Genomic DNA, 17510 nt, shown 5'->3' with positions numbered 1-17510 from the left:
TGTTCCAAGTCAATTGACAGGCGCCTAGAATCTCACGGGAGCCAACACTGCATGCCAGGGGCCTTGAGAGGAGAGGCCTGGCTCTGTCTCAACATGCCTTGTGACCTCAGCTAGGTGATTTAACGTTCTGGGCTTTAACAAGTCAGCTATAAAATGAGAGGCGTGACCTGGAAGCCACGTTCCCCAGCCTAAACCAGATCACAGGCCGGGACGACGCTGCTCTCCCGAGGAAGCCTGGACCTGACACCCTCCCAGGCCGTAAACCCTGCCCCTGGATGAGAAAGGGGCTGAGGCTCTAGCATTTTCCAAGTGCCTACTACGGGCTCGGAAATGAGCAGAGCACTTATTATTATCTCATGTGGTCCCACAACCATTCTAGTTCCCAATTCCTTGGGTAGGACACCAAGAGCCACAGAGGGAAAGATGCTCCCCCAGGGCCTCAGAGCTAGTTAAGTGACAAAGCCCAGATTCTACCCCAGCCATCTCTCAGGCAGCCAGCCTACTTGCTAAAAAAAAAAGAGATTTTGAGTCCCCTCCTCTGTGCAGAAAGTCCTTAGACATCAGATACAGTAGCTTTGTCCCTCGCAGGCGGCTGCTCCGTTGGCATACCTCGGGTCCACGCTAACCGCCACTGTGTCCACCGGGACTCTCTCACACCGGACGGCCCCTGCAGCCTTCCTGCCGGTCCCCCGCCTCTGACCGGAATCCCCAGCTCCCGCAGGGCCGGCGAGCGGAGCCCAGCTTCTGCTGGGACGGACTCAAGGTCGTGGTGCTCAGGACGCGCTCAGTATTAGACGCTGAGATGTTGACCTGATGTTGACTGTGATTCTCGCCCCGTGGTCTAGGCCTGCTTGCCAGCCAGGCCTTTCCAGGCACAGACTCGAGTCCTTTCATGGAAAGGTAACTCCACGGTCAAGGGTAACCGGAGACTTGGCCTCAGCTTCCATGTCTTCCTCGAGCCACCATCACATCCACGGGCGGACGCTTTCTCGCGTCTGCCGGCTCCCCGCTCCAGACCTCCCAGCAGGTCCCGCCACTGCAGCAATGCTCGAGGCTCTCGATTTCTCACCCAGACTCCTCCAGAAGCTTTGGAACTGCTCTTACCGCCTGGGGTCCTGCCCCTAGCCTGCTGGGTTTCCAGCTGCAGCCTCACAGCTTACCATCCACGCTCAAGGCCCACCGGCTGCCCTCCAACCACGACAGCCCCACACGCACCCCAGCCTCTTGACCGCTGCCAGAAGAACTCAGATTCCTGGCCTAGCTGGGTACCTTCATTCACGCTGGTCCCTCGGTCCGGTCTACCTCTACACAGTCATCAAAACTGACTGGGAGGACCAGTGTTTAAGGCTCCATGCTTTTCCCTGCCAGGGCCCTGGGTTCAGTCCCTGGTAGGGGAACTAAGATCCTGCATGCTATGCGGCACAGCTTAAAAAAAAAACGAAACAAAACCACATTCATTCCTCAAGTTTCAGCTCAGACATTCAGCCACTCTCTGGAATGTTCTCTGATTTTCCCAGGAAGGACTGACATTCCTACACCCTCCTAGCAATGGGTTGGCTGTCCGCTCTGGCCCTGGACTTCTTTTTCTTGCTTCCATATCTGCCTCCCTGGTTAGGCTCTGAGCGGTTCCATGAAACCACAGCTTGTCATCTCTGTATCCCAGGTGCTGAATTTTGTAAATGAACTTTTAGAAAATAGGTAAATGCTGAATAAACACATTTATTGATCAGCGAAAGATCAATAAATGTTGGATCAAATTGGCCCTAGTTCTGCACCCAGCATCTTGACAAGCCAAGCAGGTCTTCATCTACATACGCTGTTTGCCAGGATGGGGGCGACCCCAAGGGCTCTGCCCTGTGATAGGAAGAGCCTCTCCCCCAGACTTCTTGGCCATGTTGAACACATAATTGTTAAACAGTATTGATGAAATATCAAATATCTAGTTATAATAATTAAAGTATCCATTTTATCATACATGCATATTCAAAACATTTTAAATTGCAAAATAAGGATTAGTTTAGCAATAATGCTTTATTCATTAAAAATATTTCATAAAAAAAGTGTTTTTCATAAAACAGTGTTTTTTCTCACTTCATAAAACAGTTTTCAAATGCTTGCCTTTCCAACATCAGTATTTCATCAACACTAAAGATGTTTTTTGAGTCTTCTGCCACGTTCGCTTCTGTTTAAGTTGTGTGAGAGACAGTACTTTCTGAATCTATATATGATGCTGTCACTGGAAATTTTATCTCAGGCCACCAGTCCCCACTTATGTAACATGACGACAGTTGGGTTTTTTAATGTCCTGGAAACATAAATTCACCATCTCTGCAACTTATTCATCGCGTTGCTCTTAAGGTATTGTATCCAGTGTCATCCAATACTTGTAATTGTGAAATTGTGTCCAGAAGAATAATGACTAAATTTGAATTGAATTTTCTTTTACTGTTTTGATCAATTGACTTCTATGTGTATCCAAAATTAGTACATTGATTGAGGACATTTCAAGCCAACGTTCCAGCCCAAACATGTTCAACATATTTGACAGAGCTCCCCTACTTTGAGAATTTCTGCAAGGACCCAAATATAGAGCAAATTCCACTTTTCCAAGGAATCATTTTCTGGGGGAAAATATCCTCAGCTCATATTTTGGTATTCGGGGCATTCCTACCATATCTTTCCTCCCTTCCAGACAAGCAAGCACCGCATTCTACCATGTGATGTCTGTCATGCCTTCTCCCCTTTCCATCCATACCAAGGTCACAGCCCTAGGCCTGGCCCTTATTCACACTGGAGAGACTACAGAGGTCTTGGCAGACATTGCTAGCTGTCCTCCGATATTTCCCCTCCTTCTTTAGTAACGGAATTCTCCCTTATTCAGTGGACATGTGTAGGGATTAAGACCAAATGTTCTTCCCTTCTTCCCTATCAGGTGTTGGGGGGGATAGAAGTCAACGCTGCGTGTACAACTTCAGAGAAGTGTCCTTAAAGCAGAGGAGCTGAGGGCCGATTGTGGAGTGCTAGAAATGTTCTGCGGATTACTCAGTGCTTACTCATTAATGAAATTAATGATTACTCAATTAATGAAAAATAATCCAGGTATGTTCCTGCTTAGTGCACTTTCTTATATGTGTGCTTCTGTAAAATGTTTACTTAAAAAACAGGTAATGCTAAGTTAGAATACCAATTACCTTTGGGGGAGATTATAATTAATTGGGGGTGCAAGGGGGGCTTCTGGGGTGCCATTCTGAGAGGTAGTCACATGAGAGTGTTCATTTTGCAAAAGATCCATTAAACTGTTCCCTTATGGGTTTTTTTGCATCATTTTCTATGCGCTTTTGATTATAAGTTTACTTGATAAATGCAGTGTTTGTAGTACTAGTCCTGCCCCCCTTGCTCCCAGAACATTCCGTGGACAAAGGGATTCAGGGAGAGATGTGAGCTGCAGCAGAGATTTTGGAGGAAGTTTAATGGGTGTTCTCTCTTGAATGGGCTACTGTGCACACTGGAAGGGGTGTTAATAAGAATAAGGCTAAAAAAAAAAAGAATAAGGCTATGCTGGTGGTCCTGACCTGGAACTCCTTCTTAAGCCCTGGGATGTGCAAAATAATGTCCATCCAAAGATGTCCATGTCCTAACCCCCAGAATTTGTGGATATATTACATTACACAGCAAAGGGGAATTATGGTTGCTAATCAGCTGACTTTAAAAATGGGGAGCTGCTGTATATCAATTATACCTCAATTAAAAAAATAGAAGAAAAAAAAAAAAAAACAGGGAGAGTATCCTGAATTACCCAGGTGAGCCCAATGTAATTGTCAAGGTCCTCAAAAACGTAAGAGGGAAGCAGCATGAGTAGCACTCAGCCTGACATTGCCGGCTTTGAAGATGGCAAGAGGCAGTAAGCCAAGCAATGAGAAGGGATTCTAGAAGCTGGAAAAAGCAAGGAAATGGATTCTTACCTAAAGCCTCCAGAAGAAACGATAACACCCAGTAAGAACTATTTCAGACTTGTGACTTCCAGAAACAGAAGATAAGAAACTTTTTTAAATTGAAATATAGTTAGCTTACAATGTTGTGGTAGTTTCAAGTGCATAGCAAAGTGATTCAGTTATACATACATGTATGTTTACACACACACATACATATATATGTATATATACTCTCAGATTTTTTCCATTATATGTTATTATGAAATATTAAGTATTGATCTCTGTGCTATACAGTAGATCCTTGGTGTTCACCTAGCTTATATTTAGTAGTGTGTGTGTTATGCCTAATTTACCTCTCCCCACTCACCCACTATCCCCTTTGGTAACCACAAGTTTATTTCCTGTTTTAAGTTTATCTATTTAAGATTTAAGTTTTAAGATTTAAGTTTATCTATTTTTGTTTTGTATCATTCGTATCATGTTTTGAGATTCCACATATAAGTGATATCATATGATATTTGTCCTCTGTCTGACTAACTTCACTTAGTATAATAATCTCTAGGTCCATCCATGATGCTGAAATTGACATTATTTCATTCTTTTTTATAGCTGAGTAATTCAGCTAGATATACCACATTTTCTTTACCCATTCATCTGTCAGTGGACATATAAGTTGCATAAACTTGTTTTATGTCACTGAGCCTGTGGTAAGCTACTGCAGCATCAATGGAAAACCAATACAGACATTGTCTAGGGAATCTCAGAAAGGTGGTGATATTCTCAGAGGAGATCTCGGGGGATGGGGGCAGTCTTTATGTTTCACTGAAATGGAGAAGAAGAGGAATTAGAAAAAAATCAGAAAACACTGTTGATGGAGAAAAGGAGACCATTCTGAGAGGCCAGTGTTAAGGTTTGTCACGGAAAGGGAGAAACTAAAAGTAGCAACTCGAGAATTGCGTGTGAAGAAATCCAGGGCTTGCAAAAGATTTGACCCTTAGCCTTGATCCCTGTGGTCTTGAGCATCTCATCTTTTAGACAAGTGAAAACAAACTCACCTAACTGGGAAGGTGCCGGGACAAGCCCTAAACAGAAAGGAGATAAAATCCTTTGATCGACATCATTTTCTCTGATAGTAACTGTTTATTAGAATAATGCCCCCAAAGATGTCTATGACCTAATCATCCCAGAATCTGTGAATATGTTTTTGCCTTTTGTGGCAAAAGGGATTTTGTAGATGTGATTTAACTAAGGATATTGAGATGGAAAAAGTAGCTTGGATTATCCAAGTCGGCCCCAAGTAAGCACAAGGGTCTTTATAAGAGAGAGAAGTTCGAGGGAAAGGAGGGGGAGAGAAGGGGGAAGGAAGGAGAGAACTGGAAGCTGCTATGCTTCGAAGATGGAACGAAAGTCCAGGAGCCAAGAAACACAGGCAGCTTTCAGAAGCCAGAAAAGGCAAGAGAACAGATTTCCTCCGGAGCCTCCAGAAGGAACACAGTCTCGCCGACACCTTGATGTTAGCCCAGTGAGACCCATTCAGACTTCTGACCTGCAGAACTGAAGGACAATAAACCTGTGTTGCTCTAAGCACTAAGTTTGTAGTAACATGTCACAGCAGCAAGAAGAAACTAGTACCGTAACCTAAAATAGCGGTGGGGTATTCCAGTGGGGAGTGAGCCACAGCCCCCAGGGGTAAAGTTTTCTCTGACAAGACTCTTAAACGAACTTTTGAAAAATGTTAGCTAGCTCACCTGCTCAACCACTGCTTTTACATGCAGATAGTTTGGTATAAATCTTATTTTCAACCAGTTCATTCTGAGCATTATTACATACTATACTGGCAGATTAATTCACAGTTAATTAACTCATTTAACCCTTATGACAACACTATGACACAGACGGCATCATCCCATTTGATGGATGACATAACTGAGGCTCAGATAACAATAATTATAGGTAATTAATATTGAGCACTGACTCTGAGCTAGGTGTTACACTAAGCATTTTTATGTGTGTTAACTAATTGAATTCTCCCAACAGTCCTATTCCCATTTACAGATGAGGAAACTGAGGCAGGGAATCTCAGTAACTTTTCGCAATCCTTGCAAGTAATGAGTGGCAGGTCTGAGATCAGAACCTCGGTCCCTCAGGTGCCAAGATCAAGGTCATAACCCCACAACTTCTCATCACTGTCTGCATCATTACCACCACCAACCAAGGCCTCTGGGATGGAGCGCAGACCTGCACTTCTCTCTCTCTGAATCCCCTTCAGGGTCCTGCCGGGTAAAGCAGCGGTGGCTGTCTGCCAAGCCACACGGCAGGTTCAAAGATGACCTCACGGCTGGAGCTCCAAGTGGCAGCTGGTCCTTTGGAAGGGCCTCTCTGGCCTGTTTACTGGCAGCAGCGAGGGTAGCTCGTCGGCACTTCCATCCCCTCTTCTTCTGACCCTCCTGGCTTATTCCCACATGTTACAAACAAAGGAGCCCTCCAGAGCTTCCCTAAAAACAGGGCGTCCCAGGAAAGGACTCTCTCAAAGGCACATGCTAAAAACCAGAGGCCGCTAGTCCTGGCCCAGAGAAAGCATCAGAGACTCCGGTACGCTTGGCTGCTCTCAAACAGCGACTCAGCCCTGAGTCCCGGCGTATGCCCCTCACTGCCCGCCCAGTCTCACACCCTGCGCCCCTGCAGGCCAGCGCCTGGTGCTCCCCCCCTGCCTGCCTCTGCCTCTCCTTCATTGTCACCCCTCCTCACCCCTTGCCTTCTCATAGGCCCCCGCTGGAGCTGATTCTAGGAAAAATGGGGGATTTCCTTCTAGAACCTTCAGTGATCCTCTTCTTCCTTCTCTATCTTTCAAGAAGCAATCTTCAGGGCTTCCCTGGTGGCTCAGTGGTAACGAATCTGCCTGCCAATGCAGGCGGCGCGGGCGCGGGTTCGATCCCTGATCTGGGAAGATCCCACATGCCGTGGAGCAACAAAGCCCATGGGCCACAACTACTGAGCCTGGGCCCCAGAGCTGGGGAGCTGCAGGTACTGAAGCCCGCATGCCCAGAGCCCGCGCTCCACAACAAGAGAAGCCAACAATGAGAAGTTCATGCACCACAGCTAGAGAGTGGCCCCTGCTCTCCCCAACTAGAAAAAAGCCCTTGCAGCTACAAAGACCCAGCACACCCAAAAATAAATAAATTTTTTAAAAAAGAAGAAAAAGCAAGCTTCGATTCCCTCTTCTTTAAGTCTTCAGCCTCATTTCAACTACCTCTTGCTGAACGGAGATACGTGGTGACGGTGGAGCTCAGGGCATGGCAGCCATCTGTGGGTGTCTCTGAGGTGGACTCTGCACCTCTGCACTGAGCTCCGGCCACAGTGCCTCCAGGGGCACTGGACTCCAGAGCCAGGGACCCTGGATTCGTAGAGAAGAGCGGCCTGCCTGAATTCTATTGGCAGCAACAAAAAAAAAGTTGGGGCAGATGGGAAAACAGAGGTGAAGAACCACAGATATCTATCTGCAGTCTCAACAGGGAATTCCAAGGGATCAAGCTTCTCGGTTTGAAAGGAAATTTTCCAGACCATAAACCCATCTTGGAACAGCAATATGATTTTCTGAGGCTGTCCTGTTAGAAGCAGGCAGGGAGAACTATGCAGGCGTGCTCCTGAGTGCAAAAGTCCAGTTTAAATACATGCGGATCATCTGCCAGCCTCAGGTATCCACTCAGAGCCTAGCTTCCTGAGTTGGAGAGGAGGTGACTGTGTTCCTAGAAAGAAATGCCTTGCTCTTCTGGAGAGTCGGGTCATAGAATTAGGTTTAAGATGCCTGGAACGGTTGTAAGCACTTGAATTTAATCCTCACCGCCCTGTAGGGCTCGATCATCCCATTAGACAGATGAAGAAAGTGAGGCATAGCATAGTTGGGTAACTCCAAGGTTACCAACCTGTAAGCTTCCGCTCACAGTCAGGGTCTGAACCTCAGCAGGCCAGCCCAGTCTCTGGTCTAGACCAGACCCCCACCCGCACCCCGCTGCAGCCTCCTGCCGGTGTCTTGGCTGCCCCGCTGCTGGAAGCCAATTAAATGCACTTGGTGCAGACACGACCCAGCTCCCTGATTTATACGATCTGGAACTCGGTCAGTTGGGTTTGCTCAGGGCCGGGAGTGTGTTCCGGAGGAGCGATCTTCCTGTGAGTCCAGTCCCGGAGACCTTAACGGGAGGGGTCGGGGGTTTCCCTCACTTTTTCTCTCCTCCTCCATACTATCCTTGGGGTTTCTGGCAACGACCACAAAATGCCCTCACCTTTCTTTCCTTTCCCCACCACGTAAGGAAGCTGGAGCTTTAGCTCCAAAGAGAACCAAGGACAAAATGCAGATGGCACGAGCATGAAAAGACCAAGCCCGCCGAGGCGGGGAGTCGGTATCGATCCTTTCGCCAGCCGAACGGGAATCACCGCGGATCCGCGCTCCACAAGTCTGCCTTTCCCGGGGGCAGTCGGGCCGCCGGGGCCGGGCGTCCCCGCGGCGGGGCACAGCGCCCCCACGGGACCCCGCGGGGTGGCTGCCGCGCGGTGCGCCGGCGGCGCGGGGAGAGCGCGTGGAGCTCCCCCGGCCCCGGCGGCCCGACTGTCCCCGGCCGGGGGTCCGGCAGCTCCGCCGTCCCTCTCGGGCTCTAGGTCTGCCCCGAGGGGTCGGGAACCACGGGCCTGGGGCGAGAGGTGGTGGTCTGGGGGCGCCCGGCGGCGGGGGCCGCGCGGAGCGGCGGAGGCCGGGGCGCCAGCCTGGGGGCAGCGCCCGCGTGCGTGGGTGCCCAAGCCCTGCCTATCTGTCCGTCTGTCGGTCGGTAAGGGTCGGTCGGTCGGTCCGCGCCTCGGGGCCGCGGGGCCAGGCGGGGGCCCCGGGGAGAGCGCGCCTCGCTCACCTGCAGCCGCCGCCGCCAGCGCCTGGGAAGCGAGACAGGGGCGCAGCCGCCCGGGTCTTCCTCGCCGGCCTCGTCGCCGCTCCGAGAGCCACGGCTCTCCTCGGGAAGACCGCTCGTGGGAGCCGGGGAAGAAGCCCGAGGCGCTGCCGCTGTCTCCTCCTTGGCCGCTTCCTCCAAGTCCCATCCCAGAGCGCTCCCCTCGCTCGCTGGCTGCCGGGGCGGCTCGGGGCCAGCGCGGGCGGGCGGGGGAGGCGGCGCCGCGGAGGGTGGGGAGCGGGCCGGCGGGAGGAGGGGTGTCCTCTTTGGGGACGGGGCGGGCGTGGAGACGGAGCGGCGCGAGGATCGCCCCACCCCGAAGGCAGCCCCGGGAACCGGGCGCCCTGGCCGCGCGTCCCGCCTGCTGCTACCTCGCTCTGCGCGAGCCCAGGCGGGGAGCAGACTCCCGGGGTCGGGGGCCGCAGGCTCGAGAACCACCAGCAGCGCCGGGGGCTTGGCGGGGGGCGTGGGGGTGGGGTGCGCTGGAGAGCATCTCCTGGAGGAAGGCCGGCGTGACAGGGTCCCGTGTCCTGAACCGAGGGGCACGATCGGTCGCTCGACGATGATGATGAAGAAGAAAGTGGCCAGAATTGGGGTAATTAGCGACAAGTGCCAGGAGCTGTCTTGGCAGTGCCCAGAGCACAGCTGCCAGTTCATATTAGCAGAGCGTCCACTGGCCAGAGACCAGGCCCCAGGGTGGAGAGGAGAGTCAGGATGCCAGGAGGGAAGGGAAACAGGGTTCACACCCTGAAGGAGCAGAGGAGGTCTGGTCCAGGCCAGACTTCTGAAATTATAGGCAAAGGTGTTTGCAGTTTGGTAAAGTGAGGGGAACATGGCCTTAGAGGTCCCCGGGGGGATTTTGGAGGGATGCAGGAGACAGGGCTGGTCAGTGGCAGGGAAGGGGCCTGGCTCTGCCAGTCTGCCAGCTCTCTCTGCTTCTGGCCAGCTGGGGTGAGTGGGGGTCTGTACAACAGGCTAGTGTGCTAGTTGTTCAGTCGTGTCCGACTCTTTATGACCCCGTGGACTGTAGCCTGTCAGGCTCCTCTGTCCATGGAATTCTCCAGGCAAGCATACTGGAGTGGATTGCTATTTTCCTTCTCCAGGGCATCTTCCCAGCCCAGGGATCGAACCTGGGTCTCCCGACTTACGGGCAGAGTCTTCACTGTCTGAGCCACCACGGAAGCCAGCAGGCTAGGGCATCTTCTAATAATCACGCCAAAATTATAACCCAAACCATTAACCCAGCCACTCAGTTTAGGCTTTAACAAGCTATGGGGCAGAGGCAGTGGAATTAACGAGTTTCAAAATGTCGGGTGCCGGAGTCTGATCATTTAAGTACTCTTAGCTTCCTGACACTGAACCATCACTCTTATTTGATGATTTGGTTTCTTATTTGATGATCTGGTTTCTGGAATATGAATAAAAAAACATGTACAAAAGTGATTCTTCAGGAAAACTCCAGATGGGTAATTAAAATTCTAGCCATAAGGCAAGGGGTCAACATACTCAAGCCATCAAGGCAGCTCAGTGGTGTCATGAAGCCAGGAAAGAATACTGGATTCCTGTTCCCTTACCCCGTACCTTAGGCACACTGGGCACTCTTGGCTGCCTGCACTGATCAGAAATAGTTTCTTTGTATGTCTTTGGGAGGAGGTAGGTGGAGGTCAGAAAGCAGAGGAAAGCCTTCAGGAAATGTTTGGTCTCTGAAGTCTTGGATCCCACAAATGAAAATTCTTCCTGAGTTTGAGCCAGTGAAAATCCCTTAGGAGCTGGGGAAGTTGAGTTACAGTTTATGGAAACTTACAGTTTAAATGCATTGCCTTATTCCAAGACACCAGTATGATCCAGTAATTTACCAGGGAAACAATAGCAATTCTGAAATCCTTCCAAATGTTAACGAATTATAATTTAGTAACAGACTTCTGTGATTCTGGTGTATGCCAACTAAGATGGATGTTTTGCCCCAGGGAGTTCTATCAGAATTCCCCAGAATGAGTCTCTGTACAAAGTATGCCTGGGGCCGAGTCAAATAGGTCAGTGAGCTGTTCTACCTTGTGAAATGATCTTCAGGTCTGCCAGAAAAAGAAAAAAAAAAAAGGAGAAGCAAAAGTGAGTTCAGTATCCTGAAATACCATCAGAATAAAACAATGGTGTTCATTTCCCAGTTACCTTTGGGGGTGAATGCAATTTGATAATAATAAAGGCTGCTAGGCAAAGTCCAAACTTGCCTTTTCTACCAGAGGCTCTGCTACTGGCTTAGTGTAGAGAGCCTTATTCATAAAAAGTATGGTGCTATGGTTCCAGCTCTTACCTGGGCACTCACACAAGCAGACAAGAACGGGGGTGTGTAGGATCTCGGGACTCTTGAGTTAGTTAGAATCTGTAACTCTTGAAAGGACTTACCCCTTGATTGCTATACTGGGTTCAAATCACTTTTGTCTCCAGCAGGGGGGTCTATTGTGGAGTAAGGATGTGGGTGGGAGGGCATTTGTTTGACCCAGACCTCACACTCATGAAGAGCCTCAACTACAGACTTTGCCTGTTTCATTTGTTCCTTGCAAACAGTAGAACTTTTTGTTTTGTGTTGTGTTAGAATCCTTCCTAGAGGGCAGATTAAAATGAGACTCTCAAACAGAAGAGGACCGGCACGTAAGCAAAACAAAGACCAGACAGGTTGGCTCACTGAACTCGCAGCCTAAAATAAATCTTGTACTGATTTTTCTTTTCCTTGATAAGAGAAACATTGCTTTTGTTGACAAGATAGGGCCATACCAGGCAAGCTCTGCAGAACAAGAAGAGGAACCCAGAACTGCAATGTCACCTCGCTCGCCCTGTGTTTCTCTAGGAGACTGTTGATGGGTGTGGGTGCTTAGCCGTGTCGAACTCTTTGCGACCCCATGGACTGGAGCACGCCAGGCTCCTCTGTCCACGCAATCTTCCAGGCAAGAATGCTGGAGTGCTTTGCCAATCCCTCCTCCAATGGACAACGTCTTGTCAGAACTCTCCACTATGACACATCCGTCTTGGGTGGTCCTGCATGGCATGGCTCATAGCTTCATTGATGCCCCTCAACGTGGACAGCAGGTTCCATGTCAGAGGGTCCCCTTGAGGACAGGATGGCTGATGGCACCATCACCCCAAGTGAAATGATTTCTAAATAAACATATCATCCCACCTTGGAGAGTGGACTTCAATGTGTTGCTGTGACCTTGAACTTGGACCCGGGGCTCTGGAGGGCAGGGACCAGGCCCTCTTTAGCTTGTTTACACATCTTCCCTAGGCCATGCTGTGGAAGAGACTGGGTGGCTGCAGCTTTAACCTGGAGTTTAGAGTAGTTTCTTGTGAAATCGGGCTGATAAGGATGCTTATCAAAAATGAAATAGGGAAGATGGACTGGGGAGCTTTAAAACTTGGGCAAGATAGAGTGGAAATCTGACTTGTGTTCTTGGATATTGACAAGGCTGAAATGTTGCCCGTCTCCCTGGAGACTAGTTTCCACTTTTGAAGTGGAGGATGGACCTGCTGTGCATGCACATCACTCAGCGACAAAGATTGTTGCCTCTTTCCTCCTGAAGCCCAGGAACTGGCACAAAGCAGGCTGCTATTAGAAGCCAATAGCCTTGTGCCTGTGACACTCAGCTAACCGCCTTCTCACCTTTTGCCATTGCTGAGTCTCTGTCTGCATTGGTTGCCTGGTGTTAAATCAGACTGCAGGAGACTTGGGCAATGAGTATGTGTATCTGTCCTATAAAATCCTCCAGCATGCTGGCAGAGCTCAATAAACTCAAGAATAACAAAAATATCAGAAGTCAGAACTTCTCTACGTTCTGTCTTGCTGGAGAAAATAAATGGGACACAGTTATTAGCAGAGTCCAAATAGAAGGGGAAACACTACAGATGGTCCAGTGGAAAGAATAAGGAATAAGGCAGTGAACTCCTGAGAGCCACAATAAATCATAAGATGGAGAAAAATAAGATGTAGTGCAATAAAGCGAACAATTTTTTTGTTCGTAGAGCACACTCTGAAAAGAAGCAATGGAAATGTCTTGTCTCATTTAAAGCAAGAATTGACAAAGCAATTCCCAAGTACAGAAAGTGCCAGAACATTACTGGCTACATGAACAGTATCTGTGAACAAAAAGATGTTGAAGAGAAGATGCAATAACCAAAGTGTGAAAGAACTGAAATTTTCTTTTAGTTAAAGCAAAAATTCTAAGACAGCTCAGCATCCTGGCCAGGCCTAATGAGAAGGCACGGACCAACATTGCTTCACCACTAACTCCAGACTAGCCAGGGAGCAGAGAATATGTCAGAAAAAGTTCTGAAAATCAGTCAGTGTACTACACCACATCAACAGAATAAAAGACCAAAGCCACATGATCTCAGTAGCTGCAGGGAAAGTATTTGATAGAATTCAACACTCCTTCATGATAGAAACACTCAACAAACTAGAAGTATAAGGAGACTTCTTCAATCTAGTAAAGCACATCTGCAAAAAATCCACAGCTAATATACTGAAAGCTTTTCCTCTGGGATCAGGAACAAGACAAGGACATGCTCTCTCACCATTTCTGTTCAGCACTGGACTAGATGTTCTAGCCAAGGCAAGAGAATGCAATAAAAGGTAGCCAGCTTGGAAAGAAAAAAGTAAGACTATATTTGCAGAAGACATGATCTGGTAGGTGCTGGTGGTGGTTTAGTCACTCAGTTGTGTCCGACTCTTGTGACCCCATGGACTGTAGCCCACCAGGCTCCTCTGTCCATGGGATTCTCCAGGCAAGAATACTGGAGTGGGTTGCCATTTCCTCTCCAGGGGCTCTTCCTGACCCAGGAACTGAACCCATGTCTCCTGCATTGGTGGGTGGATTCTTTACCACTGAGCCACCAGGGAAGCCCAATCTAGTAGGTAGAAATCCTAAAGAATCTACTAAAAAAATATTAGATCTAAGGAAATAGTTCAGCAAGGTTGCAGGATACAAGATCAATAGACAAAAATCAATTATATTTCTATACAATCTGAAAATGAAATTAAAACAATTTCATTGAAAATAGCATCAAAAAGAATAAGTCACTTAGAAAAGGATTTAACAAAAGCAGTACAAAACCTATACTCTGAAAATTACAAAACATTGTTGAAAGAAATGAAAGGATATTAAACAAATGGGAAGATATCCCATATTCATAGATTGAAAGGTTTGATATTGTTTAGATGGACTACTCCCTTAACTGATCTATAGATCAACACAGTCCTTATCAAAATTCCAGCTGGCTTCTTTACAGAAATTAATGAGCTGATGCTAAAGTTCATATGGAAATTCAAGGGACCCAGAGTAGCCAAAATAATCTTGAAAAAGAACAAAGTAGGAGCAGCCACAACTCCTAATTTCAAAGCTTACTACAAAGCTGCAGTAATCAAAATAATGTAGTACTTGCATAAAATAGACATAAAATCAACTGAACTAGAATTGAGAGTTTAAAAATAAGCCTTCACATTCACAGTTCATTGATTTTCAACAAAGGTGCCAAGACCATTTAATGGGGTAAAGAATTTCAATTGGTGCTGGAACAACTGGGTAGACACATAGATAAGAATTAACTTGGACCCTGACCTCATACCACATATAAAAATTAATTCAAAATGCATCAAAGATGTAAGAGCTAAAGTTATTAACCTCTTAGAAGAAAATACTGAAGTAAATCCTCATGACCTTGTATTAGGCAATGGTTTCTTGGATATGACTTTGGAAGCACAAATGACAAAAGGAAAATAGTTAAATTGGTGTTGATCAGAATTAAAAATTTTTGTGCCTCAAAAGACACTGTCAAAAAAAGACTGGGGGAAATTTTTTTAAAAGAGTGAGGGAAATTTTTTATTAATCATAGACTGATAAGAGACTTGTATATAGAATATACAAAGGACTCTAAATTAAATTCAATAAATTAATAAATGGACAAGGTTTCTGAATAAACATTTCTACAAAGAAGATATTCAGATAACCAGTAAGTGAAAAGATGCTTAACAGTATTTGCCATCACAGAAATGAAAATCAAAACCACAAGAGACTATAAAAAAAAAAACCAATCAAAAAATGGATGAAAGACCTAAATAGACATTTCTCCAAAGAAGACATACAGATGGCCAAAAAGCGCATGAAAAGATGCTCAACATCATTAATTACTAGAGAAATACAAACCAAAACTACAATGAAGTGTCACCTCACACTAGTCTGAAAGCGAAAGTGAAAGTCACTTTGTCTTGTCCGACTCTTTGAGACCCCATGGAATTCTCCAGGCCAGAATACTGGAGTAGGTAGCCATTCCCTTCTCCAGGGGATCTTCCCAACCCAGGGATAGAACCCAGGTCTCCAGCATTGCAGGTGGATTCTGTACCAGCTGAGCCACCAGGGAACCACTGGATTGCCAGAGAAGCCCCTAGATATGTTTTCATCAGTCAGAATGGCCATCATCAAAAAATCCACAACCAAGAAATGCTGAGAGGGTGTGGAGAGAAAAGAACCCTCTTCCACTGTTGGTGGGAATGTAAATGGATACAGCCACTATGGAGAACAATGTGGAGAGTCCTTAAAAAACTAAAAATAGAACTACTATACAACCCAGCAATCCCACTACCTGGCATATACCCTGAAAAAAGCATAACCCCAAAACACACATGTACCCTAATGTTCACTGAAGCATTATTTACAATAGCCAGGACATGGAAGCAACCTAAATGTCTATCAACAGATGAATGGATAAAAAAGATGTGGTACATATATACAATAGAATATTACTTAGCCATAGAAAGGAATGAAATTGGGTCATTTGTAGTGATGTAGATAGACCTAGAGTCTGTCATACAGAGTGAATTAAGTCAGAAAAACAAATATTATATATTAATGCATACATGTGAAATCTAGAAAAATGATGCAGATGAACCTATTTGCAGACGTGGACATAGAGAACAAACATATGGATGCAAGAGCGGGAGGAGGGGTAGGACAGATTGGGAGATTAGGACTGACATATATACCCTACCATGCGTAAAAGAAACAGCTAGTGGGAAGCCTCCATATAGCACAGGGAGCCCAACTCAGGCGCTCTGGGGTGACCTAGAGGGGTGGGAGGGACGCCGAGGGAGGGCATATGTATACACGTAGCTGATTCACCTCCTTGTACAGCAGAAATTAACACAACCCTGTAAGGCAATTATACGCTAATCAAAAGAAAGAAAGAAACACAAAGGATTTCTCTAATGATCCAGTGGTGAAGACTCGGCGCTTCCACTGCAGGGGGCACAGGTTCAATCCCTGGCCTGGGAACTTAGATCTCAAATGCCACACAGTGCAGCCAAAAAACAAAAGTGAAAAACCAAACTACGAGACATCACTTCACACCCACTAGGATGACTGTAATAAAAAAAAAGATGAGCAAAAACAAGTGTTGGCAAGGATGTGGACAAACTGGTACCCTAGTAACATTGCTGGTAAAAACAAAAAATGGAACAACCGCTGTGGGAAACAATTTGGCAGCTTCTCAAAAAACTTAAGCATATAGTTACTATAAGATCCAGCAATTCTACTCCTAGGTATGTAGAAGAGAGAAATAAAAGCATATGTCTATACAAAATCTTGTACACAAATGTTCATAGCAGCATTATTCATAATAGCCAAAAAGTGACAACAACCTTCATGTGCAGCAACTGATGAATGGATAACTAAAATGGAATATTATTTGGCAATAAACAGGACTGAAATGCTGATATGTGCTACAATAATGGATACCTCTAGAAAACAGCATAGCTAAGTGAGAGTTAGATCACCCAAAACTGCACGCTGTATGATTCCATGTCCAGACCAGGGAAATCCATCAAGACAGAAAGTAAATTAGTGGCTGCCTTGAGGTGAGTTTGGGGGAAGAAGGGGGAGTGACTCTTTGTACATGAGAAGTTTCTTTGAAGGGTAATTGGAATGCTCTAAAATTGATTGTAGTGACGGTTGCAATGACTGGATAATATTAAGAAACCATTAAGTTGTGCAATTCTATGGCATGTGAATTGCATCTTAATAAAGTTTGGGTTTATGGGGAGAGGGTAGGTTTTAATTCTGAGTCCTCACGTAAACACGCTTTCATCTCTTTTTGAAACAGACTGCTCCTCTTCCACATTTGCATGCCCCTCTCGGAATGCTCTCCTTCCTGGAAGCAGGTCTGTGGCACGTGGGCAGGAAGGGCTTCTTGCCCCGCTCCTCAGCTCCTATTCCTGTGTTCTCACACACCGGTCCTGGAGTTTGCACTCCTCCTCTGATTACTGCTTTCCACCGCAGGACTTGCCAGCTGGCGGGGACTTCTGGGCTAGTGTTTGACCCCGCCACAGGGAAATGCACAAGGCTTTCCTGATGGAATCTTGAGATTACTCCTGTAAAGGCTGAAAGACAAACACGCTCTATCACAGATAGGCTTTCGGGGGTTTTATTTAAATCTGAAATGCCCAGGAAGTAGAATGTATCAGCTGAACTTGAGTTGCAAGTTGGCTGTTCAGAATTTTCCCTCATGTCCCCAAGTCCTCAGAGTTCCAGAGGGTCTCAGACTTGGTTACTGGTTGTTTTAACAATACACTGATCTACTAGGAAAGGGAAAAGAGCAAGTT

General features: G+C 46.8%; 1 protein-coding gene across 2 annotated transcripts in view; it reads right to left on the bottom strand.

The window, feature by feature from the left end:
- Positions 1-9057, bottom strand: part of MATN2 (matrilin 2) — a 166958-nt gene extending 157901 nt beyond the window's left edge. For both annotated transcript variants that reach the window (XM_065902517.1, XM_065902518.1), the window contains exon 1: positions 8831-9057. The gene's annotated coding sequence lies outside the window, so the exon portion shown is untranslated. The remainder of the gene's footprint in view (positions 1-8830) is intronic.
- Positions 9058-17510: the final 8453 nt, after the last annotated feature.

This window comes from Muntiacus reevesi, chromosome 12, assembly GCF_963930625.1.
Source record: "Muntiacus reevesi chromosome 12, mMunRee1.1, whole genome shotgun sequence".
Taxonomy (NCBI): Eukaryota; Metazoa; Chordata; class Mammalia; order Artiodactyla; family Cervidae; genus Muntiacus; species Muntiacus reevesi.
The sequence above is the reverse complement of the archived record's forward strand: the minus strand, read 5'-3'. Positions and strand labels throughout refer to the sequence as shown.